Source organism: Heterocephalus glaber, unplaced genomic scaffold, assembly GCF_053883595.1.
Source record: "Heterocephalus glaber isolate CG9 unplaced genomic scaffold, H.glaber_assembly_v1.0 deba00001720, whole genome shotgun sequence".
Classification (NCBI taxonomy): Eukaryota; Metazoa; Chordata; class Mammalia; order Rodentia; family Bathyergidae; genus Heterocephalus; species Heterocephalus glaber.
This window is the reverse complement of record NW_028258433.1, coordinates 7001065-7028259: the sequence shown is the minus strand read 5'-3', so window position 1 is coordinate 7028259 and position 27195 is coordinate 7001065. Positions and strand designations below refer to the sequence as shown.

Genomic DNA, 27195 nt, shown 5'->3' with positions numbered 1-27195 from the left:
GTCTCTGCATCTGTTATGCTCTAGACAGCTTCATTTAACACTGGAAGAATGCTTATAAAGTTAGCTGGTGATCATTTCAAAGCCTCCCACTGCTTTTTCTCAAGAGTTGTGCAACTTCAGAAATCATCATGGAAGAGGCACTGGGGAGGAGACTGCAGCTCTAACATTTTCAAAATACTTACAGAATGGCTGGCTTTTTAAATAATCTCTTTACCATTACAGACTGATTTCTACCTCTGTGTCCTGTTCATAATTTTCTCTTTGCCTGGAATATGATCCCAGGCATGTCCACCCTTCTAGCACCTCTGTCCTTGGTAAATGTTCCAAAAGCAGGTCAAATTGTACGTTGTCTATTAAGTCATCTCCATCTCACTCAATGGAATCACAGTTTTCTCTGAATGTCTAGCAATAGCTCTGTGTGCATCTCTTTACTCTCACAGTGGGAAGAGATGAATTTAAATGCTAATTCTTAAAGTAATGCTACTAGGAAGCATGTGGACATCCAGTGGAAAAAATGAATGTTTATGTTTTGGAGGTTATTGTTACTGTTATTTTTGAATACTTTAGAATAAGTCACTAAAGTTCAGAGAGACCCCACCCCCCACCCCCAATCCAAAGGTTGATAGCTCATTATTCTTTCAGATAGAGCTAGAAAACCCTCTCCTTTCTTTGTAGATCAGCATAAATTCATCTGGCAGAAAGCAATTGCTATTCAGTGCCTGAATTTGGAAAATTTATAAGAAGCAGACACTGATCTGAGTACTGAGACTTAATTATTTGCTAGATGGTATGAGATGTCTTAAGCTGGAGAGATACTGTGATGCTAGATCATCAGCTGAAGATGAGACTTAAAAGAAGACAGCAGGGAGAAGTGAAGCTAGGAAGAAATGAAATACCCATGCAGAACACCTTTGAAGGAACTAACAGAGGAGTCTCTTCCTCTTGAAGGTGAAGAGAGAGAGGAGGCCAGTGGCACAGTCACTGAGTCTATCCATTACCATCACCCTCCTAATCCACCAGGTTTTAGAACAATTTCTTGAACACCTTAACAGAGCTCTTAAACATTCATTATTTTCAGTGGCATTTGAGTAAAGAAGTTGTTGGAATGGATATGGGTACACTGGTGCGATGCTCATCTAACCTTAGTCTACCAGTGGTCCATGGGTTGAACATGTCTGATTTAGCCAGGCTCTGTTGAGTGAAGAGAAATTGTCTTGGGCTGCATATAAAAGAAATAATATAATTAAGGTATATAAGTAACAAAACAATCTTTCATTCTTTTGTTTTTATAGTAGAGCACGTCTGTAATAAAGAACAGCAACGTTCATTTTGGGACCCTGGATCTTGTGTACAGCATACCTTGATTACTTTCAATCTCCCTATCTTCCCCCTACCCCAACCCTTTGACCCATTTCCAAGAGTCTATCTTCTTGTTCCTTATCATTTCTTCTTTATTTTATTCATTTGTTTATTTATATTTCTGATTTATCATATAAGAAAAAATGATTTATTTTTCTATTTTTAGTGTTTTGATGAATATATATATATATATTTGCTTAAATTCTTTTATTGGTACATTTTAGGTATACAATACTTTTACATTTATCCTTGGGTGCTTGTACCTGTACATGATGTATCTTGGGTCTTATTTTTTCCCCATTTCCTGTGCGACCTTCACCCACTCCACCCTTCCCTATTTACATAGACTTTGTTTTCATTTTTTTCTTTCCTCATAATTTTTCCTTTCCCTTTTTTCCTTTCCCCATCCCCTCCAACTTCCCCTATCCCTTTGGACATTTTCTTCCTATTTCAAATTATCAATTATTCATTTTAATCCTTATTTACACTTGCAGTTTCTCACACTAGAGAAACTACTCAGTATTTACCATGTGTCCTATTTATTTTACTTAAGAGTATGGTTTCAATATGCATCCATTTAGCTATAAATGTCTCTAGTTTCTCATTCTTAAGGGCTGAGTAGTACTCCATTTTATAAAAAAAAATCTTCTTCATTCAGTTTCCAGTTGATGGGCACTTGGGCTGTTTCCAAGCTTTAGCTATTACAAACTGTGCCACTATAAACATGGGTGCACATATACCGCTGTGATATGATTCTTTTAATTCTTTTGGGAAGATAACCAGCAGGGAAATAGCTGGGTCAAATGGGACCTATAGCCCTAGTTCTATAAGGTATCTCCATATTGATTTCCACAGTGGTTGCATCACTCTGCACTCCCACCAACAATGGAGAAGGGTTTCTTTCTCCCCACAATCCTGCCAGCATTTGTTATTGGTTGATTTCTTGATAGCAGCCATTTTTTAAAGTTCTTTATATATTCTAGATAGTAGTCCTTTGTCTGAGGTACAGCTGATAAAAATGTTTCCCCACATTGTAGGTTGTCTCTTAGCTCTGTTGGTGGTATCTCTTGCAGTGCAGAAGATTTTTAATAAGATGAGATCCCAGTTGTTGATTTTTTCTGCTAGTTCCCATGCTACTTAGGTTTGGTTCCTAAAGTCTTTTCCTATGCCAATGTCTTCAAGAGTTCTACCTTACTTATCTTCCAGCAAGTTTAGTGTTTCTGTTTTAATATTTAGATCTTTAATCCACTTCAATCTTAGTTTAGTACATGGTGATAGATATGGGTCTAGTTTTAATCTTTGGCAGGTTGAAGTCCAGTTTTTCCAACAAGATTTATTAAATAGGCTATAACTGTCATTATTTGCTGATGATATGATACTCTACATAGACGATCCAAAAAAATCTACCAAAAGACTTCTAGACTTAACTGACAGATTCAGGAGAGTAGCTGGATACAAGGTCAACACTCAAAAAACAATAGCCTTCTTATACACAAATAACAGAATCCTTGAAAGAGAAATTAGGGAAACAATTACTTTTACAGTGGCTTCCAAAATAAAGAAATATCTAGAAATCAATCTAATAAAGGAAGCAAAAGACCCCTGCATTGAAAACTACAGCACTCTGAAAAAAGAGATTGAAGAGGATATAAGAAAATTGAAAGACATCCCTTGTCCCTGGGTAGGGAGAACCAATATAGTGAAAATGGCCATACTTCCAAAACTGCTGTATAGATTTAATGCAATGCCAATTGAAATCCCAACAATATGTTTCAGAGAACTAGAGAAAACAATCCAAAAATTCATTTGGAACCAGAAGAGAACTAGAATAGCAAATGCAATTCTAGGCAACAGAGACATGGCAGGGGGTATCAAAATCCCCAACTTGAAACTATACTCCAAAGTTACTAAGATAAAAACAGCATGGTGCTGGTAAAGAAATAGACCCAAGGATCAGTGGAATAGATCAGACAATGCAGAAACAACTCCAGACATACTCAGCCATCTCATTTTTGACAAAGGAGCCAACCACCTTCATTGGAGGAAGCATGATTTTTAACTTTCTGAGCCTGGCTTCTTTTGCTTAGTATGATGGTCATAAGTTCTATTTTCCTGTTAATAACATGATTTTATCTTTTTTCATGGGTGAATAATATTCTATTGTGTATACACACCTCACTTTCTTTATCCATTCATCTGTTGACCAGAATGTAGGCTGTTTCCATAGTTAGCTATTTTGAATTGTTACAATAAACACCCATGAGCATGTATCATTATCTTATGATAATTTTAACTCTTTCAGAAATATACCCAGGAGAGGTATAGCTCAGTGAAATGGTATTTCTATTTTTAGATTTTGTGGAATCTCCATACTAATTTCCACAATTGTTGTACTAGTTTATAATCCCACCAACCATGTATAAGGGCCCCTCTTTCCCCATGTCCTCATCAGCATTTTTTTGTTTTGTTTTGTTTTTTGTGTGTCCTTGATGATTGCTCTTTTGACTGAAATAAGATAGAATCCCAGAGTTCTTTGATTTGCATTTCCCTAATGACTGAAAATGTTGAAGAATTTTTCATATACTTATTGGTCATTTGTCCTTCTTTTGAGAAGGTTCTATTCAATTCCTTTGCCCATTTTTTGACTGGGTCATGTATTTTTCAGTGGTTAATATTTTTGAGTTTTTTTTTATATTCTTTAGTCCTCTATCAAAAGAGGAGCTAGTAAAATTCCCCTCCTATTCTATTTTCCCTTTACTCCATTGATAGTTTCCTGGCTGTGCAGAAGCTTTTTAATTTGATGCAATCTCATTTGTTGATTCTTGGTATTATTTTCCATGTTATTGGAGTCTTTGACGATGTGCATAGTTTCAAGTGTTTTCATAAGTTATATTCCAGTAGTTTCATAGTTTGTTTTTATTTCTATGTCTTTGATCCATTTTTATTTGATTTTAGAAAGGGTTCAAGATAGAAATATAGTTTTAAACTTTTGCAAGCAAATATCCAGTTTTCTTGGTACTATTTATTTAAAAAGATAGCTTTTCTCCAAGGCATGTTTTTAGCTCCTTTGTCAAAAATCAGTTGCCTGCAGGGGCATGGGGTTTTTTCCATGTCTTCTACTTTATTCTATTCCATTTTTCTGTTTTGTGCCTGTTGTTTTTGTTATTATAGCTTTATAGTATAACATGAAACCTGGCATTGTGATGTCTCCAGCATTGCTTTTTTTGCTCAGGACTGTTTGGGTTATTCTTGGTCTTTTTGGATCCAATATGAACTTTAGAATTGTTTTTTCTAAATGTTGTTGGTATTTTAATAGGTATTGAATTAAATCTCTAGATCACTTTTGGTAATATTGCCATTTTCATGATACAGTGTTAGTTCTTCCAATCTAAAAACAAGAAATATCTTTCTAATGTCTAATATCCTCTTCAATTTCTTTCTTCAAAGTGCTGTTATTTTTAATATAGAGGTATTTCACCTTTTTGAAAGGTGGTTAGATTGGTTGGTTCTTTTTGGTTAGGTTGATTCTTAGGTATTTAATTTTTCTCAAAGCTATTGCGAATGGAATTATTTCTTGATTTCTTTTTCAGTGGGTTCATAGTTGGTGTACAGGAATGCTAATGATTTTTGCATGTTGATTTTGTACTTGCCTTTATTTTAAATTTTTTTATATAACACAGGCATCCCCAGCCTGAAGACTGCAGATTGAATGTGCCTGGTATAAAACCCTCACCATGGGCTAATGGGTGGCAGGGCACAGACACACAGCTGGAGAAACGGTTGGAACATGTGCTCCTATGTCTCCACTATTGTAAGATGTGGACAATGGAGGTGGATTTTCTCCTCATGTTAATGATTGTAGAGTTGCAGTAATAATTTATTTCTTTATTCAACAAAGTTTTGAAATAGATTTTGAAAAAAATTTTGACTTGATTTATTGTAACTTGAAGGTCGATCCCATATCTTTCTGTATATTACCAAATGGAACCACAGTTTTTGATTCATGGTGAGTACTTTAAAAAATGCTTATAATGAATTACTGGATTTGTTGATATAAGAGGCTCAGTAAGTGGGGTTGTGTAAATGCATCATCCATTCTTTGGAAGTTAATGGAAGAATTTTATGTCCAATTCATATACTTTCTTTTTAGACTAGAGGAAGACTGGAGGAAGAGATATGGATTTAAAATGAAAAGCTATGGCCAAAATCCTCATGGGAACACAATCACAGAATTTATAAGGTCCCTGAGCAGAGAGAATCTCAGAATTCACTTATGCCTGTCCTTTTGTTCTGTGGCTGACGATACCAAAATTCAAATAGTTACCATACAGCTTTTAAAATATGAAAATATTCTTTGTAAGCCTTGCCAGCTTCCAGGTTAATTTAAAAGTTTGGGCTTGTAGTTCAAGTTCCCACTTAATTTCCCAAAGCTCATGAACCCTTCCTACTCAGATACAGATTTGGGTGTGGTGCTCATTGTTCTGCATCCTTTTATCCTGCCTTTTGTAGCCCACATACTGAGAAGCCAGCTCACTCCCACTTTGTGCCTCCTCCTGTTCTGCTGATTGTGGAGGCAATAGACACTCAGCCCCTATGTTTTTTCTAATTTTTCCATCCACCTCTGCTTCCCATACCTTTGAGATTCCCCCAAAATGGAGGGAACTTTGGGGAAGAGACCATTATTTAATTATGAATACACATAGGTTTTACTTTGTTCATATCTGAACATTTTCTTTCATAATAGGAATAATTATAGGAAGGAGCTTTTGGGAACCATAATGATAATTTATAAATGTTTTTGTTCATTTTGCCAGATAAATCTAGAATTTCCATGGGTTGCTCATTCAAGGTAAAAGTGGAAGAAGCTGATTTACATTAGTGTTTGGAATAGAATAAAAGAATTTATAATATACCGATCTGATCAGATATTGTTTTCTTTTGTGATACCTTTGGGAGTTCAAATGTCACAACTCTAACTTTTCCTGTTACACTCAAGTCTTCGTGGTTGCTCTGACAAGTTAGGTTTTGCTATAAGGGCTTTTTCCCAGGAAGGCATCCTACCTAGAGCTTCTAGAGAAGAAGAGGTAGCCACTGGTTTCTGGCCCCAACTTATTTTGTGTCCTGAATATACCACAGTGATATATGTGCACCCATGTTCATAGCAGCACAATTTGTAATAGCTAAAACTTGGAAGCAGCCCAAATGCCCATCAACTGGAGACTGGATAAAGAAAATGTGATTTTTAAAATAAAATGGAGTACTACTCAGCCATAAAAATGAGAAATTAGAGACATTTATAGATAAATGGATGCACATTGAGGCAATACTCTTAAGTGAAATAAACAGGACACACTTGTAAATACTGAATAGTTTCTCTAGTGTGAGAAACTGAAAGTGTAAATAAGGACTGAAAGGTATAATAGATAATGTGAAATAGGAAGAAAAGGGGCAAAGGGGAAGTGGGAGGGGGAGCAGAAAAGAAAGAAGGGAATGGAATTAATATGAGAAAATGAAAAAATGGAAACAAAGTCTTTGTAAATAGGGAGAGATGGAGGGGTTGAAGGGAGTGCAGGGGAAGGGGGAAAAATAAGAGCCAAGAGAGATTATGTAAAGGTGCAAATTTCCAATGATGAAAGTCATTATATTGTATACCTAAAATATAACAATAAAATTAATTTAAAAAATAAATAAAATGATCCAAAAGGAGAGAGAGAAGGGAAAAAGAAATAAAAAGATTTAAGATACTTCATGTACATATACCAAATACCCACAACAAAAGTAAACATTATAAGTCATAAATATTAACTGAAAATAATATTAATGATAATGAAGATGGGGAAAGGGGATCTAGAGATGGAAGGTGGGAGCAGGTGGGGATGGGAAAGGGAATAAAAGAAGAATCAAGATATTTTATGTACATGCACCTACTCCCTAAGATGAATGTAAACTTCAAGTATTGCAAACATGTACTAAGACAATAATTTTTTAAAGGGCTAAGCTGAGTGAATTAATTAGCTTTACTTTCTGGTTTAAGTTGCAGAAAACCTAACCAACAGTAGCTTAATCAAATTAGGGTGTTTTTATGATAAGAATCCTGGAAATGAGTGGTTAGTTCATTGGCTTGGTGATATTGGAGGTCTTGGACGCAAATGTTTCCTTTCCCAATTTAGGTCTGAAAGATCAGGGCCTGTAAATTAATTGACAATAAAAAAATTAATAGGAAAATTTATTATGCACTGAGGGATACCAGAATATGCCACTTTAAACATGCCTTTTTGGCATAAGCATTACTTTGAGCTAAGGGTCATTGAGAACCAGCAGATGGAAGCCCAACAAATAATGTAGTGGACAGAAAGGCAAGCTAAACTGTCAGGGCATGGAACCAGACAAATAGGAAAGCAATAGCTCTACCTGGGAGGGAAAGGATCATAACCAGTGAAGAATTAGAAGGAAATTCATGACAGTCATAATCCAAAGAAGTAATTTTGTCTCTGGGAAGTAGGATCCTGACACGGTGAGGAACTGGCTCCTCACTATCCCATTTTTTGTAGCTGTGATGAAAGAATTTAGTCAAATTCTAGCAGCATAGGCTGCTGTGTGAAAGAATAGTTAGAATTTAATGTTAAATATATAGAGAGATTTACTCCTGTACGCAAGAAGTCAGGCAGTGCATGTAGACATCAACGTGAATGTGATTTGATATGAAAAATGTCTTTCTTCTTTTCAGATGATCAGAGTTCTCTCAGGGGCTTTAATCATGTAAGAAATTTACAAAGTAAATTTATGAAAGAAAAAATTCTCATATAGGAGGATTGTTAAAGAATGTTTCCCTTTCTGGTATCATTGGGTCATAGGGTTTAGCAATGAGAAATGTTTTTTTCTAGGAACAGAAGCCCTGTGTCTTTGGCTCTGAGACCTAATAAATAATTATAAATGTATTGCACACTGGAGTCTTTGTTTCTCTATTTAACTATACCTGGAAAAGAAGGCTATTTGGAACCCCCTTTGTCCCATAAGCCCACTAATAGCTAACTACCTGACTAATAATTCTAACAAACAATTTTCTGCTGTTAATCTAAATCTGGAAAGAAAAGGATAGAAACCTTTACTATTTTCATTCCATCGGACTCTGTATACAGAAGCCCAAACCCCCTTTCCTTTAAGGAGATGCTAAGTAAACTTAAGTTCTAAACACTTTTTGAGTTACTCATCTCTGAGTTCTCCCATGGGATATATGTACAGGGCATATATTAACAATCTTTGATGGTTTTTCTCTTGTTAAACTGTCTTTGACTACTCTATTTTATAAGGCTCCATTTGGAGAACCTAAGATGAGTGGAGGAAGAGATTTTACTTCTCCCTTGCATGCATACAGGGCCCTCTGAGGAGTGGCTCCCCAAACAGCCAGCAAGGATTTGCACATCAGTCTAACAAGGGGTAATGAGGCTTCCGTGGGAAAGCATAAAAGGTTCTGAGAAGGCTTGCTCACACAGTTCCTCATCTGTGGTCCTGATCATTCTGCTTTCTAGGTGGAAGCTCCCCAGAGGGGTTTTATGACAGCTGAATTGTTATATCTAGGTTCTAGGGTTAGTCTTTTCCCTAACTGGTGGCTGAATTCTCAGAAAGATTTTTTTAAAACAAGGAAAGTTTAGAAAAGGCTCCTTTCTCGGCTGCTATGTTCAGATATATTTGGGGTCAGATACATGTCTTTGTGCCATTCTGGTTGGTTGTTCATCCATTCAGTGTCTGTGTCTGTCAAGTTCATGGGGAAGGAGGGTGGGAGCTACTGAGCTTTCAAAGAAGGAAGGGATGCTTTCTCTATGACACTTTTTGGTTTGGTGCTGGCCATTGTTCCTGGAAAGTAGTCATCAGAATCCCCTAGGGGATTTTAGAGGGTTATAGATTCTTAGGAGCTTGTTCTGAAAACCAGATTTTGTGGATTTGGAGTATATGTGTATTGACAGAGTTAGCAGAAAGGTCTGAGATTTGCTGTTATAAAAGCATCAGCAGAACTGGGCTTCATTTCAGAAGGGAAAAAGCAATGTGTCTTTGAGTAAACTTTGCATGCAGTTACTAGATATCATTTGCAGTATGGCAGCTCCCTGAGTAGTAGGACAGTATGGAATCTGCCCAACCATATTACAAAATGAGTTTTTGTCCCTAAACTGTAGCCAGTTTTCTCAAAACTTGTATGTACTGCTTACATGTACTTGGGCTTGTATGTGAACTCTTAGCTGGTTGGTCTTCATGGTTGAAAATAAGATTCTAAAATTACTTCTATCAGCAGTGGGGTCTTATAGCCTTAAGATGACAATTTAGGATGCAAAGGACATTTTACATGTGGTTTAAAGTGACATTTTAATGTGATTTATAGAGACTCTTTGAGCAAACATGCATTTGTGGGTTTTGAGAGAAAAAGGATGATTGAAAGTACCAAGTCACAGACAGTGAGAATACTGAGCAGCCAACACATGCATGTGGTTACGAGGATGCTGATCTGGAAAAAACTCTTGTCCAGGAGAAGAGGCTTGTTTCCAACATGAGGAATACGTGCACAGTGCTGTAGGCTTAAGCTGTGTTACCATGGCCTGCTCAGGCTCTGAGCCTCAATTTTCTCATCTGTAAAATGGTAATTATACAGTACTCTTTCCATTTAAAGAGATAATGTGTGCAAATTTGCTGACCAAGTGAAGAAAAGCAATTTTTCAGAATTCCCAAATATATGGTGTATAGAAAGGGGGGTCAAGCGAATTATTCTGAGTGGTCCAGCCCTTGAACAGGTGCCTCACTGATGTGGTGCTGCATGTATAGTGAAGTTGGACCCTCATTAGGAGGCAATTTCCAATTATATTTCATGACTTTCTCAGAGATGGGACATTGTTTTATATTATTTCATGCACCTATCTGCTAAGGGTAATATTTCCTGCCATCATTCTTTGCAAAATGTGCATGGATAGTGAGATAAATTTTAATAAATATTTCCAGGGAGAAATATACTTCAGACTATTTGTTCCTTATGCTTAGTAAAGTTGATAAAGGAACTGGGTGAGAGAAATACATTACTAATCTATTCTTTGGACAGTAAAAGACTGTAAGAAAGAACATGGAGATGTCTATTCATGTCTGCCTTGGGAAAACATATATCAAGATGGAGTGGTTAAATGTGAATTGCTTCATCTGAAAATGACACAGCCATTTTAGAATAATATTGCCTGGTATCTTTGTCTTAGAAGCCTGAGTTTAAGACTATTTACAACTCAGTGGCTCTGGAGTCTTGAGGGATTTTCCTTTCCTCCTTTTCCACGGTTGTTGGTTTTTCTAACATTGATTTCTGTCGCTGTTCTCAGCTTTACTCAGCAGAGGTGGAATGTGGTTTCACAAATGTTAGAAGGACAATATGTTTCTAGTTTTTATTTTATTTGTGTTTTCATGAGGAGCTTCCAGCAATTCTCAGCCTAGCAAAATAGCTCAATTTCCTGAGATCTATTGAAAATATTGATATCAGAGGCAATTAAAAAAAATATGTTCTTTGGTTTGTTCACTTATATTCCACTTCTCACCTTTTCCAGTGAAGGCTATGGAGGACCTGAAAATCTACAGCTCAGTGGGAAAAGCAGAGGGAAGGGCAGCATTTCCACTGTGAGGCACTTTCCTCTTGGCCTGTTCTATGGTTAGAATGTGCCCTCTGAAGTTCAGGTGTTGGAAATTTCATTCCCAGTGCAATAGTTTGCAGGGTGAGGCCTAATAAGACATGATTAGGTCATGAGGGCTCCACCTACATGAATAGATTAATGTCATTATCCTGGGAATATGTTAGGTATTGCAGGAGTGGACTTACATAAAAGTGACTTTGGTCTTTCCTTGCTCTCTCATGCTCTCTTGACCTCTGCCTTCTTCCATGTTATGATTCAGCACAAAGAACCTCAGTAAATACTGGTGCTATGCTGTGGAACTTCCCAGCCAAAACAATTGTGAGCCAAATACATCTCTGTTTATTATAAATGACCCAGTCTGAGCATTCGGTTAGGGGAGTCCAGAATGGATGAGGACACATTACCATTTTATACTAACAAATCCTCATGTTCAAAGAATCTCAAGGGGATAACTTTTCACATAGCACAAATTAATAGTTCTTACTGTATGTGGAAGCAGGCAAAGTCTGCCAACTTTATTTGTTATTTCATCCCATAAGTAAATTTACTTTCAAATTGCTGTGTTTGTTTGTAATTCCAAAATTAATCACATGCTGCAATCTCTTCTAATTCCTTAGCTGCTTTTGGCTTTAAACCATGCTGATATTGGGAATTGAGAATTTTCTGACATGTGTTTACCTTCTATTTTGGAATCTCAAATACATCAGGGAAGCTCTCCTAGCAAACATTTGAGTCTCAGGGGAACACTTCTTTTGAAAGGAGCCCCCTCTCAATAATTTTTTGGAATGTGAAAACTGAAAAATGTCTCAATGTCAGGAGCAAGGCAAACAGCCTTATTCTTTATGTATTCTGTCTGCCTAAGTGATATTAAATCAGAGAGCACAGACTTCAAAGCCATTGGGCATGACTGCTAAAGAGACTTTAGCTCCCTCAAATTTCTGGGCATTTATGGCTTGCATGGAGGCCAGTCAGCATAATCCTTCCGCATCTCCTAATTATAGGTTCAGGGGAGGAAAGGGAATCTATTAAGAAGTTCTTTTCCAGGCATAGTTATTTTTACAAGCATATTTTAGGTGACAATAATTCTATTCAAGGATGTCTATTATGTTTAATGGTGACCTCAGGGATAGTGAGTATGTCAGTTATTTCCCATAGCATAGCTGGCCTCAAGCTGATACAGTTTGACTTTCTCACCTGGCTCCCTTGTTATCAGCAAAATGCCAAGGGACAAAGTCACACTCACAAGCCCTGAGAATGAATCCAATCCATGACCTTAGCTTCATTAGCAGCCTAACGCAACCAATCAGAGTGAAGCCCACCTTTGATTCTTGTGACAGAGACAGTGATGGCTTCCTTGGAGTGGCTCTAAGATGAAGCCCTGGTTCTCTTTGAAATTACTTGTCAGTGCTGACATACCAACTTTAGATGTCTTTCTGCCTCTCTCCCTCTTTAATTGGAATGCCAGAATGCTCAAGTTACCCACTGATTTCAAGGAAATCCCAAAAACTCTGCAATCTTTATTTCCTCTTCCTCCCTGAAATGCATTAAATGCTCACAAATATGTACTGAAATCCAGTATCTTTGGAATTTTTTTATAAAAAATTAACTTTTCATTTGAAATAATTCTACAGTGAAGAGAAAACAATAAAAATACAAAGAAGTCTACCATGCCCTTTACCCAGCTTCCCCAAGTGTGTGTTAACATTTTACATGATCTTCTTTTAAGGACCAAAACCGGGCAATTAACATGATATGATACTATTAGTTAATCAATGGACATTATTCAAATTTTTTCAGTTGTCCCACCAATGTCCTCTTTCTTATCCAGGATCCAACCCAGGATCATATATTGCATTTATTTGCCCAAACCTCTTAGTCTCTTCCAACCTGGAATAATTTCTCAGTCATTCTATAATTATTCATGGCACTTATATTTTGAAAAGTACTGTTTCAAAAAGCTATGTTGTAAAATGTTCTTCAACTTGGGTTTGTCTACATTTTCTTCATGGTCAAATTCAGGTTAAGTATTTTTGTCATGACTATCATGATACTGATCCTGTGCTCATTTCCATATCTCATTTCAGGGGTGTGTGATGTCAATTTGTCTCACTACTACTGAGATGAACTTTGACCACAGTTAAGGTGGTGTCCGCCATGTGAAGGTCCTGATTTCCTCTTTGCACTTAACAAGTATATTGCAGAGGGCTATGACAAGACTATACAAGCCTGCTGTTTCTCACCATGCTTATTTGGAGTTTTGGATTTTTGCAATTGAATAATCTTTTTTTAAAAAAAAAATTCTTTTATTGGTATATTTTAGGTATACAACACATTGACATTTCTCACTGGGAACTTGTACCTTTACATGATGCATCTTGGTTCTTATTTTTTCCACATTTCTGGTCTTCCCTTCAACCCCTCCACCCTCCCCTATTTAAAAAGACTTTTTTCCATTTTTTCCATTTCTCATCATTTTTCCTTTCCCTTCTTTCCTTTCCCCTGCCCTTCTCACTACCTCTACCCTTTTGGACCTTTTCTTTTTATTTTGCATTATTAATTATTCATTCTAATCATTGGTACATTTTAGGTATACAATATGATGACATTCCTCATTGGAAATTTGCACCTTTACATAGTCTCTCTTGGTTTCTTATTTGTCACCCTTCCCCTGCCCTCCCTTCAACTCCTCCATCCCTCCCTAGTTACAAAGACTTTGTTTTTATTTTTCCAATTTTTCATATTAATTCCATTTCCTTCTTTCCTTTCCCCTACCCCTCCCACATCCCCTTCCCCTTCCCCTTTGCCTCTTTTCTTCCTATTTCACATTATCTATTATACATTTTAGTCCTTATTTACACTTTTAGTTTCTCACACTGGAGAAACTATTCAATATTTATACATACGTGTCCTATTTATTTCACTTAAGAGTATCACATCAATGTGCATCCATTTAGCTATAAATGTCTCTAATTTCTCATTTTTGATGGCTGAGTAGTACTCCATTTTATTAAAAAAAATCCGCATTTTCTTTATCCAGTCTCCAGTTGATGGACATTTGGGCTGCTTCCAAATTTTAGCTATTACAAATTGTGATGCTATGAACATGGGTGCACATATATCACTGTAGTCTGATTCCTTTAATTCTTTGGGGAAGATACCCAGCAGGGCAATAGCTGGGTCAAATGGGACTTCCAGTCCTAGTTCTTTGAGGTATCTCCATACTGAATTCAACAGTGGTTGCACCAGTCTACACTGCCGCAGCAGTGGAGCAGGGTTCCTCTTTCCCCACAGCCCCGCCAGCATTTGTTATTGGTTGATTTCATGATAGCAGCCATTCTTTCTGGAGTGAAGTGGAATCTCAGTGTTGTTTTCATCTGCATCTCTTGAATAACCAGTGATGTTGAATAGTTTTTCATGCATTTATTTGCTGCTTTTACTTCTGTGTGTGAGAAATATCTGTTCATTTCAGATGCCCATTTTTGGATTGGGTCTTTAAATTTGGAAGGTCTCATCTTTTTAAGGTCTTTATAGATTCTAGATAGTAGACCTTTGTGTCAGGAAGAGCAGGTGAAGATTTTTTCCCACATTGGGGGTTGTCTCTTCACACCACTGGTGGTTTCTCTTGCTGTGTAGAAGCTTTTTAATAGAAGAGATCCCACTTGTTGATTGTTTGTGCTAGTTCACGGGCAACTGAGATTTTGTTCATAAAGTCTTTTCCTGCACCAATATGTTGAAGAGTTCTACCTATCCTCTATTCCAGCTGGTTCAGCGTTTCTGTTTTGATATTTAGATTTTTAAACCATTTTGATATTTAGATTAGTGCATGGTGAGAGATATAGGTCTAGTTTTAGTCTTTGGCAAGTGGAAACCCAATTTCTCCAGCACCATTTATTAAAGAGTCTATCTTTCCTCCAGTGAGAGAGTTTGGCTCCTTTGTCAAAGATGAAGTGATTGAGTGTGTCTGGAGTTGTTTCTGCATCTTCTAATCTGTTCCACTGGTCCTCAGGTCTGTTTCTTTGCCAGCACCATGCTGTTTTTGTCACAGTAGCTTTGTAGTAGAGTTGCAGGTTGGGGATTGTGATACGCCCTGCCATGTCTCTGTTACCTAGAATTGCTTTTGCTATTCTGGGTCTTTTCTTGTTCCAAATGAATTTTTGGATTATTTTCTCAAGGTCCATGTAGTATGCTGCTGGGATCTCAATTGGAATTGCATTAAATCTATATGGCAGTTTTGGAAGTATGGCCATTTTCACTATATTAATCCTTCCTACCCAGGAGGAGGAGATGTCTGTCCATTTTCTGATATCATCTTCAATCTCTCTTTTCAGAGTGCCATAGTTTTCAGAGAAGAGGTCTTTGATTTCTTTCGTTAGGTTGATTCCTAGATATTTCAGTTTTTTGGATGCTATTGTGAAAGGAATTATTTGTCCTATTTCTCTCTCAGTGACAGAGAAATTTCTCTCTGTCATTTCTCTCTGTCATTGGTGTAGAGGAAAGCTATTGATTTTTGTGTGTTGACCTTGTAACCAGCTACTTGACTGAATTTGGTTATTAAGTCTAGAAGACTTTTGGTGGAGTTCTTGGGGTCTTCTATATAGAGTATCATGTCATCTGCAAATAATGACAATTTGACTTCTTCATTTCCTATCTTTATTCCTTTTATTTCTTTTTCTTGTTTAGTTGCCATGGCTAATGTTTCCAAAACTATATTGAACAAGAGTGGTGATAGTGGACATCTTGTCTTGTTCCTGATTTTAGTGTGAAGGATTTCAGGTTTTGACCATGTAGTATGATACTGGCTGTTGGTTTTTCATAGACGGCTTTTATCAGTTTGAGGTAGAAACCATCTATTCCAATTTTTTGTAGAGGTTTTATCATAAATGCATGTTGGATTTTGTCAAATGCTTTTTCTGCATCTATGGAGATAATCATATGGTTTATGTCCTTGGCTCCATTGATATAGTGTATTACATTGATTAATTTGCATATGTTGAACCATCCTTGCATCCCTGGGATGGATCCCACTTGGTCAGGGTGTATGATCTTCTTGATGATCTTTTGCATTCTATTTGCCAGTATCTTATTAAGGATTTTTGCATCTATGTTCATTAGTGAGGTTGGCCTATAGTTCTCTTTTTTGGTTGGGTCTTTCTCTGCTTTGGGGATCAAAGTGATGCTTGCTTCCAGGAATGAATTTGGGAGTATTACTTCCCTTTCAATTTCATTGAAGAGTTTAAACAGTAATGGCAGTAGTTCTGCTCTAAATGTCTGTCAAATTCAGCAGTGAAGCCATCAGAACCTGATCACTTCTTAGTTGATAAATTTTTTATTACGTTTTCAATTTCATTGGTTGATACTGGATTGTTTAACATTTTTAGTTCTTTTTCGTTCAACTTTGGTAATTCATATGTATCTAGGAATCTGTCCATTTCTTCTGTGTTGTCCATCTTATTGGCAAATAGGTTCTGGAAGTAATTGGAAGGTTCTCGAAGGTCTGTTGTAATTTCACCTTTTCATTCCTAATTGCATGGACTTGGGCCTTTTCTTTCCTTTTTCTGATAAGGTTGGCTAAGGGTATGTCATTTTTGTTTATTCTTTCAAAGAATGAACTCTTGGCTTCATTGATTTTTTGTATCATTCTCTTAGTCTCCTGTGCATTGATTTCTCCTCTGACCTTTATAATTTCCTAGCTGGTATGAGCTTTGGGTTCGTCCTGCTCTTCTTTTTCTAGAAGCTTGAGGTTCAGAATCAGGTTAATTGGGCTCATTCTGCTTTCCTAATATGTATTCACTGCTATGAATTTCCCTCATAAGACTGGTTTCATTGTGTCCCATAGATTCCAATATGTTGTATTGTAATTGCCATTTAATTGAAGGAACTGTCTGATTTCTTCTTTAATTTCCTCTGTGACCCGTTGGTTATTCAGAAATGTGTTGTTTATTTTCCACCTGTTTATGAAATTTTTGCAGTTTCTTTTGCTATTGATCTCCAATTTCATCACACTATGGTCTGATAATATACAGAGGATACCTTCAGTTCTTTTGCACTTACTTAAACATATTCTATGTGTGAGTATGTGGTCTATTTTGGAGAATGACCCGTGTGCAGCTGAGAAGAATGTGTATTCTAATTTTGTGGGTTGGAACACTCTGTAAACATCTATTAAGTTCATTTGTTCAAGAGTTCAATTGAGTTCTAGAATTTCATTACTTATATTTTGTCTAGTTGATCTATCTATTTGTGACAGTGGGGTACTGAGGTCCCCACTACAATTGCATTAGTTCATATATGACTTTTCATGTCCATTAGTATTTGTTTTATATAGTTGGGCACACTAGTGTTTGGTGCATAGATATTTCTGATTCTCATCTCTTCCTGTTGGAATGTTCCCTTTACAAAGATGTAGTGTCCTTCTTCGTCTCTCTTAATCAGTGTTGGTTTGAAAGCTACTTGATCTGCAAAGAGGATAGCTATTCCTGCTTTTTTTCAGGTTCCCGTCGCATGAAATACTGTTTTCCACCCTTTAACTTTCAGTGTATGAGTTTCATTTTGAATTAAGTGTGTTTCTTGCATGCAACATATTGTTGGATTTTGCTTTTTGACTCATTCTCCCAGTCTATTTCTTTTGATTGGTGAATTGAGACCATTAACATTGATGGTTAAAACTGAAACGTATTGACTTACCATTGTCATGACTTTTTCTTTTTGTTTGATCCTCTCCCTTCGCTTTTAATTTCTTGCCATGCCTGGTGGATTCATTCTGCTTTGCTTCCTGGGGTTGTGATCCTCAATGTCTGTTCCTAGGATGTTGTCTAAAATTTTTTGCAGTGCTCTTCTGGTATTCATGAAGTTCCAAAGGTGCTCTTTGTCATGAAAGTATCTTATTTCTCCATCAATTTTGAAAGATAGTTTTGCAGGGTACATCAATCTGCATTGGAGGCTGTTTTGCTTTTGGGCTTGCAATAGGTCAATCCAAACTCTTCTTTGCTGGGGATTTCACTCATTGGTTCTGGTGCCTGCATCACAAGTGCAAGGTTCCGAGTTCGATTCCTGGTACCCCCCAAAAAAATCCCACAATCCAAGCTCTTCTTTCCTTGATGGTTTGTGTTGAGAAGTCTGCTGTGATTCTGATGGGCTTTGCTTTGTATGTGATTTGTTTCTTTTCTCTAACTGCTTGTAGAACTTTGTTCTGTTGAGTTTCTGGAATCTTAACAATTATATGCCTATGTGTAGATTTTTTTGATCAAGGCTATTTGGAGTCCTATATGCCTCACTTATCTGTATGTCAAGTTCTTTTCCCCTGCTTAGGAAGTTTTCTGCCGTTACCTCTGTGAACAGTTTTCTTTTTTTTTTTTTTATGTCATCTGCACTCTCTCCTGTTTCTTTTTTGACTCCAATCAGTCTTATGTTATTCTTCTTTGCCTCGTCTACCAGCTGCTGGATTGATTTCTGGTGGTCCCTTACAATTTTGAAGCAATTTTTCTTTTCCTGGTCACTAATTGCAATCTTATCTTCTATATCTGAATTTCTGTCCTCACATTGGCTCATTCTGCTGTGTAGACTTTCAATGGTGTTTTTGATCTCCTGCAAATCTGTATGCATCTTTTTTATGCATCTCATTTGTTTCCTATGTTGAGATTCCATCACGTTCCTCAGCTCCTCTCTAGATTTATTAATCATGTCTTGCACTACGAGCACAATCTCTGGTGTTATCTGAGAAATTATTTCTGATTTCATTTTTTCCAGATCCTCTTTTGTTGCCAGTTCAGGGAGTCCAGGTGATTGAGTATCAGAGTGTTCCATCTCATTTCCCTTTGGGGTTGCTGTAGGTGATCTGAAAGTCTGATTTTGAGACGTGTCTTCTCATTTCGACCCGACAGGGGGTGCTATTGGCTCCCGCGTTGCTCACCTCCTCTGAGTTGGGAGCTATGGGACAGCAGCTCAAGAGGGGTGGGAGGGATGGTGGTGGCCCAGAAGCCCCTACCTCTGGGCCAGGTGGAGCGGGACCCAATTGAATAATCTTAGTGGGACTATGAAGACTATGTCCTATTATTTTAAAGACATGCCACAGTGGATTTGACTGTTCTGGATACTTCATCTAAATGGCGTAAGACCACATGGGAAAAAATTCACAAAAAGACATGCTGCATAAAAAGAATATTGGGATGAGAATAGTTTTAGAGTCTAAATTCTCCTTTTTCACCATTACTATTGACTTTTATTTTACTAATATCAATATTGTAGTTTGTGATCTTTGCTATTTTCTTAGCTTCTTGAGTGAAAAGCAAATCTGATATATGATACATAAGCAAAGATGCTGTTACAAAAATTCACTGAATGAAGTTCACATAAACTTATTCTATTTGTCTAAACAGTCCTTTCCCTTCTTCTTGCTTTCATTCCCTCCCCTGTGTTAAAGCATTCACTGAGGCCTAGTTTATGCCAATCACAGGCATAAAATGGTGAGAAAGACACCCCCAGAAATTCTATGGTACTAGGGTGACGCATGCTTAGCCTAGGTGTTGGTTGGCTTGGTTTAACAGTAGAATGAAACTACAAAGTTAAAATTAAGGTACAGTGTTACAAAGGATTAAGTTCAGGATAAAGTTTGTAATTGAAACAAGCAATGTTATAAAATACATATGTACAAGGTCTGCCCAAAATATATACACTGGGAAAAGAAAAACTTGTATAAATATTTTTTCATTAAATTTATTGGTACATTTTAGGCATACAATACAGTTGTATTCATCATTGGGGACTTGTACCTTTACATGCTGCATCTTGGTTCTTATTTTTTCCCCATTCCTCTGCACTTCCTTCAACCCCTCCACCCCTCCCAATTTACAAAGACTTAGTTTCCATTTTTTCCTTTTCTCATATTTTTTCCTTTCCCTTATTTCCTTTCCCCTGATCCTCCCACTTCCCCTATCCCTTTAGACATTTTCTTCCTATTTCATATTATCAATTACACATTTTGATCCTTATTTATAGTTTTAGTTTAAATATTTTAACTAAATTTATCATGATGTCATGAGATTAATACAAGTTACCTTTGGCCTCTACAGTTACAAGATGTAATATAAAGTCTACCTATATTGACTTTGTGACTTTTGGTGCTGAATAGCTGAATGGTTTCCACTGAGATATTGTATCTATAAAAAAAGAAGAAAAATAGGAAAAGTGAAACCAGATCCACTGAACATGAATATGATTGGGTGGGTGTCCTCTCAGAGATACTAAAAAATCCACAGTATGGCTGCTTGCTGGGAACCAGTGAAGAGAGAAAAGAAGCCCTGCAAAGAAGTACAAAAATAAATAAATAAAAAGCAAGGGGATCAAGAGATGGGTGGATAGGGATGGAGGAAAGGGAAAGGGGATGAAAAGAGCAATAAAGATGTGTTACAAACATGTACCAACTTCCCACCAAGAATGTAAACTTCATGTACTACACACATGTACTAATGAACTAAAATTTTCACAGAAGATGCCCCTCTTTGAGCTCTTCATTCCCTGGTTAGAGACTGACTCTTCTGCTTAGTCCTAAGTCTGTGGGGAAAGGGTAACCTTGAACATATTTTATGTCATTAAAGAAGTCAATGATAGGATCTCATAACCTATAAACCTTGATGCAGTATTAAAGCATGCCAACTTTTAACTAGAAAATGATGCATCTCTATCTTATGCAAATGATTCCTCAAAATCTCTGATTTCTCATAATTTTGAAAAAACATTCATCTCTATTTCATGCATCTCTTTATTCATTTTCAGGACATCAATTTATTTTGATTTTTTTATTATGGAGAAATATACAATCATATCATTTTTATGAAGCTAAAGAGGTCATCTCATCCTGTAAGGAGTAAATAAGGAGTGATGAAATGTTCCTTTCATTCCAGCGATATCTCACAGCAATAACTAGAAGCAGTGTCCCCAAAAAAGAACTTTTAGTGGAGAAAAACCTGCAGAAGGAGTATATGTATAAATAATGTGATGGAACAATAATTACTTGTTTTAAAATTGAAGATGCTATGCCATTTCCTGGATTTCTTCTGACCAAATGAGAAAATAGAAAAAGAAATATGTTATTCATTTTACTCAACTGAGCTATGCATCTGTCATGCATTTATTGGGATAATAGTGTGCATTCATAAGCATTACCTCTGTCTGCCTTTTTGTTTTGCTTTGGTCACCCACTCTATCTGTTTTCATTAGAATATTGAATAGTGTTTCTCACTTTTTAAATAAATCTCATCATTTGCTTTTAAAATAAGAGCAAGTCAATCTATTGCAACCCTTCATTTTGATTAAAATAATCCATTTAAAAAAAAATTTTTTTTTTTAAAGCAGATTGAGAGGTTAAGGGCTGAGGCAGGAGGATCACTGTGAGTTCAAGGCCAGGCTGGGCTAGACAGTGAATTTAAGACCAGTCTGGAGTACATAGTGAGACCCTGTCTCAAAAAACTGAAAAGAAAAAAAAAAAAAGGCAGAAATTACTTCCAAGTTGCTGCAGAGGATGAGCTTTCATTCTCTGCCGGAGCTGGGAGAACCATCATCATCCGGGACCACGCTGGACTTGGGGACAGTTGATTGAGTTTCACAGTGCTCCAGGGTCCATGGTTTGCTCCTGTGTCCCCAGGGCTGCCCACTCCTGCTGAGTCACCAGCCACATCATCTTCAGAGCCATGTCTCCTTGGTCAGCGGCAACCATGTGACCTGTGCCGAGAATCCAGAAGAAAGGTTCTTGTAGGACTTGATGAAAGTGGACATTTCCAAGGACTTTGGGCTGCTGTGCAAGGCCTTCCACTTCAGCTAACTGAATTTGGGCAGCTCTGGCCACTTCAGCTTCCGTAGCCAGGCCTCCTGACCCATGGTGTCCACGATGAGATCCAGTTGTCCATTGTATACGGTCGTGTTGACCCCAGCTTCCAGCAACTCGTCCACAGTGCTGATGACCGGCTTCATGAAGTCTTCTTCCATGCTTATAAAGAAGTAAGAAGACTGGGTTCCCCAGGAGATATCCTCAGGAATAATTTTGAGCTTCTTTCTGATGGGGCCATTCATGAGCTGACTGAAGGCATCCTGGTGCAGGCTTCTCACGTGGCGCAGAGAAAGACGAATCAGGTGTTTTGGCATGAACTCTAGTCTGGATTCCATGGCTAAATTGGGATTGCTTTTGGTTAAGCTGTTATAGAAGTTCACCCCGTCTGCTTTCTTTTCAATGATCACTTCAGCCTCCCCTCTAGCTGAGTGGCTTCCTTGTTCTTTCCACTATTTACAGCGGCCAGGACCTTTTCTGCAACAGTAGACATCTCTGCCCAACCTGTGTCGTCTAGAAGAGACATGCTGTACAGGTAAGGTCCCCAGGACAGCACCGAATCAACAGGAGAAATCCAGAAATCACCCAAAGCCACCCCAGAAAAGTTGCACTTCATGGTTCCTTTCTGAACAGCCTTATAAAGTTCCAGGCCAATGACAGAGTCCTCCATAGGACTCTGAGAAAATGTAGAACGGAACCGTCTGGAACTCTTTGTGGTAATTGAAGAAGGCCTTCAGGAGGACCAGCATGTCTGAAGCCATTGTAGCTAGGTCCTTGGCATACACATCACTCGTGTTCACATAACTGAAGCCAGTGCCCACGGGTTTATCCACGAAGAGGAGACTGGCAGCCTGGAGCCAGACCACCAAGACTTATGAATAGAGCTCTAACTTTGGTGATCCCAGCTCTTCACCCCCTGGAATTAATTGCCTTTGGGAAGCAGGTTTTGCTTGGCAAGTCATTTTGAGTACCCCATTTGCTGCTAGGGGGAATAATGGTTGTTGGATGAAGAAAAGGAGGCTTTTTGCTAGTGTTCTCACTGGGCTACTTAGAATCCTATGTGAAAGAAACATGCTACCTAGTTATCATACTTTGTGACTTTAGTTCCTTCCATGTCTCTGGTAGATAATCAGATTTTTATGGTTTGATAATCTGATAGTCTTCCTCAGTGTTTATTAATTATTATTAAACATTATTAAGTCTGGACTATGGGCAATCTTAATTGCTCAAAAAGAGCAAAAGGCTCTTCATAGCATGTTTAATACAAACCAACATGTATAGAAAGATTAGTTGCACTTAAACTCTGTTAATAAAATATCAAACCCTACTTACAAATACTATATTGAACATCAAATGAAATCTACCTAATTCCCTCTGCCTCATCTCTTCTCATCTGTTTTTCCCTTTTAATGTCCTTTTTGAATGTTATTTACAATCATGCATGGCAGACATGTACTAATAAAAGTAAAAATTGAAAAAAACATCATATTACTAGTTGGGCTGATTCTAAAAATATTAGATGTCCCCAACTTGTTTCCTTCAGCTGCTATATAAAGATTTATCACTTATGAAATAGGATTAAACAAGGTAAGTGCTAGTGTTTTACCATCTAGTAAGTAGCAAAACTAGAAAAAAAATAGCTCAGCTGGAAATGTGAATGTGCTTACCAATTCATATATCACCATAATCTCACAATGTTATTTGTGAGCCAAGGGAGTATGTGTGGCTGGCTAAGCACATCCATGCTCTTATGTGAAGAAGAGCTGAAGGAGGAAAGGAAAGGCATATTTTTGGTAGTAGCCATGAACTTTCCTCAGGACCATGTAAGGATATGTTTTTTGTGGCCAGTGGGTGGGATTCTGGGGGTTCCCTGTGGTACCCAAAGCAATTGAGGAGCAGAGGCTCCTCCAGCCTCAAAATGAGAACATTAGCCATGGAAGCATTTAGCCAGTGGCAGTGACCTTGACCTTGACCTCTTATTGGCGGCCTTCAGAAGCTATGTCCTGTTGTTCATCAGCTGCATTCACATTGTTTTAACACACATCAGTCTTTTCCCTGCGGAAGAACTGGATTTGCATGCTTTTATCTAGTGAAATTTACTTACCAGCTAGATATCGTGAGGATTTCCTATTTATTCTAGAGGTTGGATTGGATAAGAAGCACAGAAAGATTAATAAAACTTTTAAAATATTCTTGGCATGTAAACAGATGAACAAAGAAAGGGAAGAACTGCTGTAAAGAATGGCCCCATAGAATTATCTAACATTTTAAGATAAACGTGCAAAATGAAAAAAATCTGCAAAATTATAATATACTATATTCAGGACTCCAAAAAATAAACAAAAATTTGTACATATTACTAAGACTAGAAAGAAATACAGTATAATGTTAAAAATCTTATTTCTGCATGGTGGGTATATGAATGAGTTTTGTCTTCTTTTCATTTTTCATTTCTCACACTTTCTATCGTAAGAATTAGTATCTTTTCATAGTGAAGCGCAATGAATGAACTAAGAAGCATACAACTACACAGATGTACACATGCTGAAAATATATTATAAAAAATAATTTTAAGCAACAAAAAGTCCTAACTATCGGATTTATGGGGAGACTGAAAATCTCATTATAGTCTCATTTTTGGTAGAAAGTCTTGTGTTCTGGAAAATGTCATTTTAAAATATAAAATACTACAGAGTAGTGTGAACATCAATACATGAACACCATATGAAAATTGTACCTGATTTTGCAGATTATAAGGAGCATAAACTTAAGTATATGGGGGAGGCATAGAGAGGTTTTTTTTTCAGTGCCGAGGATCAAATCCAGTCTTGAGCAAGCTATGCAAGCACACTACCTTCAAGCTACACCTCCAGCCCAAGATTTTTTTTTGACAGAGATCTTGCTGTTTATCAGGATGGTCTCAAATTCCTGGCTCAAGTTATTCTCCTGACTCAGCTACCACAGCACATAGGACTATAGGCACACACCACAGCTCCCCACAGCCTTTTGATAGCCAATTTCAGGTGCAGAGTAGTAAAATGCTCTTTATTTTTATGCCAGATGGGGGGCACCTTGTTCTCAAGAATTTCCATGAGACTGTCCACAGAAAGGTCACATAATACCTAGAATCTCATTGCAGACTTCTCTGAAGGTGCCACCTGAGTTCTTATTTGGTAAGAATTAGGACTTCCACAGTTACATAGGAAGTGATTTCTAAGTCACTTATTCAGGGAACCAGCTGGAGACAGTTTAACATGAAGCATAAGTTGTAAGCAGGGCTCAAACAACCAGCTCTGGAACTCAGTTTGTAAAGAAAAGCAAACCTCTCTGTTTACAGCAGTCAAATCCAACTATCTACTAGGGATCAAATTAACCGAAAATAAGCTCTGGGGAAGTCTGACAGATTTAATTGTCATTTAATAGACCCAGTTCCTAAACCCCCTAATATCTTGTGTTGATTGTGATCGCCAAGGGTCCCATGAGTAAATCTAATTTAAATTGATGCTCAATTTGGCTAGGATTGAAGAACTAGTGGGTGGCAATTGTGGAATAAAATAGGGTAAAATTGCTTTCATCTTTTTGGTAGTTAAAGCAGTTGAACTTTAATACTTAAAAGAGTCCATCTGGATTCCTTAAATGAAAAGCTTTAACTTTCACAGAAAGGATTTGAAGGTCTCTTTGTCTTCCACTGAAGGTTTTAAAAGGCAGTCAGCAATTAATAAATGAGATCATTGCTGAAATAAAATTCTTTTTTAAACTGAATTTTAATGGGTTCATATTTCACCCTGAGCTTGCTTGTGTATTGGATGAAAGGATGCTGGTTATTTGTATGACCTCTGGGGGACCTATAATGATTGAGGGGAAGAAATTATAATCCTTCAGCATTCATGCTTGGAAGATTACTTTTAATAGGCACATTAAATTATCCATGTCATGCTTTTCTTTTGGGGAGTATTCAGGAATCACCAGAAAGTACATAATGGATCAATATTTTTTGTACCAGTTGTCTTTTAAAAAATATTTCATTCCTCCTTATTTCCCCAGTTATCTATTACAGTTATCCCTGAAAGTTACAAAAGTCTGGATCTATCTTATTCACACAAGGAATACCTCTGCTTTTCTGGAGCTATCTGCTGTCACAGATGTTGACACATTTTACACTGCATGTGGCTCTCATCAAACCTTCTCCTAAGATTGAAGTCTGCTACATAAATCAGTGAAGCTCTTCTGAGACCCATTTAAGGATTATGTCCTTTTTATTGCTGCAATACAAAATTAGGTTCATTGCAAATACAAGTCAGACCAGGGACACTACCATACAGTACACTTCCACCAATAACCATAAGGTGACTTACCCAGCCTTTAATAAAATGATGTACTTTGGCCATACCACAGGATGAAAATGATATCCCTAAACCCTCAACATACATCAAAATCCTTAGATAGGCCAGATACATTGAAAAAGCCACTGTGAAACAGAAAAATCCTTTGAAGGTTGATATGAATTATTATAGTCCCCCAAATCATCAAGGGTTATAGGTGGAATGGGAGGGAGAAGAGGGAAAGGGGATGAACAAAGGAATGGGGATGTTGTGTACAGGTACCCACTTCCTATAAGGAATGTAAACATTATGTCCTACACACATGTGCCAATAAACTAACATAATAATGAAGAGAACAAAGTGGTAGGAGAAAGAAGAATCAATAGTATCTAATATGGATAATAAAATGAGTATCTGGAGGGAACGGTATTGGTGGTCTCTCTAGAGGGAGACCCGAGACCCCGGAAAGCACGGACTTTTAAAGAAAGAAAAGGAGTCAGCATGGGGGACGAACAGCAGTTTAATTCCTCTGGCATTATTTGACAATCACAAAGGAAAGAAGCAAGGCTTTTATACATGTAGGAAAGCAGCTTAGTTATTCTGGCTATCGTCTTTCTGATTTTCACCTCTGATGATAACCAGGGACTTTAAGTGACTCATAAAAGCTACAGGTGAATTCACAAGTCCCCGGTTTCCGTTCACCAATCCCGTACATCAAAGAGCACACCGCAGCCCTCTTCTTACCAGATGGTACCAGGAGAGCAGGATGATCTCAGCCAAAATCAAGCCCACCGGCCCACCACATACATCACAGATGTGCTTAGTGAGTCCTATCTCTCTCACCACTCGGAGAGTCATTGGGTCGCGGTTCTCTGATCCCAGGAAATGGTAAATAAGAAAACTAGGAAAACCTGTTTTTCTCCCATGAAACTTGCACAACATCTCTTAAAGTTTTCTGGGATTCTTTTAACAAACAGACTTGTGGAATTTCCCAGAAACGACTTAATTTTCTCAGTTAACAAACTTGTGATCAGTTCTTACA

The 27195-nt window shown here is 37.4% G+C and overlaps 1 pseudogene; it reads right to left on the bottom strand.

Moving 5' to 3' along the window:
* Nucleotides 1–21609: 21609 nt before the first annotated feature.
* LOC101722106 (retinoid-inducible serine carboxypeptidase pseudogene) overlaps nucleotides 21610–27195 on the bottom strand; it is a 185067-nt pseudogene continuing 179481 nt past the window's right edge.